The 1,671-nt window shown below is 43.4% G+C and overlaps 1 non-coding gene across 1 annotated transcript; it reads right to left on the bottom strand.

Annotated features, from left to right (window-relative positions):
- Window positions 1–329: 329 nt before the first annotated feature.
- On the bottom strand, window positions 330–436 carry LOC115701662 (small nucleolar RNA R71). Its single transcript, XR_004008652.2, has one exon. It is a non-coding gene; the product is annotated as a small nucleolar RNA R71 (small nucleolar RNA).
- Between the last annotated feature and the right edge of the window lie 1,235 nt (window positions 437–1,671).

The following is a 1,671-nucleotide window of genomic DNA, read 5'->3' as shown; positions in this document are numbered from 1 at the left end:
GGGCTCAGTCATGTATCAGGCCACCGACAGTGGAGGCTAACAACTTTGAAATCAAGCCTGCCATACTCCAAATGGTGCAGTCTTCAGTCCAGTTTGGTGGACTCCCTTCTGAAGATCCCAATCTGCATCTATCAAACTTCATAGAGTTGTGCTAGACTTTCAAAGTAAATGGGGTTAGTGATGACGCCATCCGATTGAGACTGTTTCCTTTCTCACTCAGAGAAAGAGCCAAAAGTTGGTTAATTTCCTTGCCACCCAACTCCATTGCCACCTGGAATGACTTGGCTACAAAATTTCTGTCCAAGTTCTTTCCTCCAGCAAAGTCTGCCAAGTTGAGAGGAGAAATCAACAACTTCTGTCAGCAAGAAAACGAATCTCTCCATGAGTCTTGGGAGAGGTTTAAAGATCTCATCAGAAAGTGCCCTCATCATGGTATTGAGAAGTGGATGCTGGTTCACAACTTTTACAACGGGTTGGTTGGTAACACTAGAACTCTTATAGATGTAGCAGATGGTGGAGCATTTATGAGAAAGAGTGCAAATGAGGCTTATGATCTGTTGGAGGAGATGGCTCTAAACAATCAGCAGTGGCCAACTAAAAGGAGTCAAACTAAGAAGGTAGCTGGTGTGCTAGAGGTGGATGCCATTACAAAGCTGACAGCTCAGGTTGAGGCCCTAACAAAGCTGATCGCAGGGCAAGCTAAACAAGCTCAAGTGGTTTGTGAGATATGTGGAGGTCCCCATCACTTTTCTCAGTGTCAAGCAGATGTGGATGATTTACCAATGGATGAAGCAAAAGCCATTGAGAATTATTCTCAGAACAACAATAACAACTATGGGTTCAACCAGGGAGGTAACCGAAGGAATAGTGGGTTCTATCAGCAACGAAATCAGAACCAGGCACAGAACCAACAATATAATCAGCAACAAGCCTCTGGTGGAAATTTTGGTTTGCAAACAGATTTATTGTTACAATTCATGACTGAAGCTAGATCTTCCATTAAAGACTTGCAGACTCAAAGGGGCAACTAGCAACTCAGGTATCAACCCATCCTCAGGGAAACTTGCCTAGCACAACTGAAGTTAATCCTAAAGAAAACTGCAAGGCAATTACCCTGAGGAGTGGTAAGAAATATGATGGGCCCGAGATGATGCAACCAATGGATGAAGAGATTATAGATAAAGCAGCACCAACTCCAACATCAACAGTAGAGAAGGCTACTGATAGCCCAGCACCACCACAACAGTCTCCACCAATCAGTATTGATCATCATGTGAAGATACCCTATCCTCAGAGACTCCGAAAGACCAATCTAGACAAGCAGTTCACCAAGTTTCTAGAGGTTTTCAAAAGACCACACATTAACATTCCCTTTGCTGAAGCTTTAGAACAGATGTCGAGTTATGTGAAGTTCATGAAGGAGATTCTGTCAAAGAAGAGAAAGATGGAGGACTATGAGATAGTGGCTCTAACTGAAGAGTGCAGCACCATTTTGCAGAAGAAACTCCCTCCCAAACTCAGAGATCCAGGGAGTTTCACTATTACTTGTACCATTGGGAGAATTGAAGGAATAAATGCACTATGTGACTTGGGAGCCAGCATTAACTTGATGCCTCTGTCAGTGTTTAAAAGATTGCAGTTGGGAGAAGCAAATCCAACCACGGTAGCTCT

Source organism: Cannabis sativa, chromosome 8 (genome assembly GCF_029168945.1).
Source record: "Cannabis sativa cultivar Pink pepper isolate KNU-18-1 chromosome 8, ASM2916894v1, whole genome shotgun sequence".
Taxonomy (NCBI): domain Eukaryota; kingdom Viridiplantae; phylum Streptophyta; class Magnoliopsida; order Rosales; family Cannabaceae; genus Cannabis; species Cannabis sativa.
The sequence above is the reverse complement of the archived record's forward strand: the minus strand, read 5'-3'. Positions and strand labels throughout refer to the sequence as shown.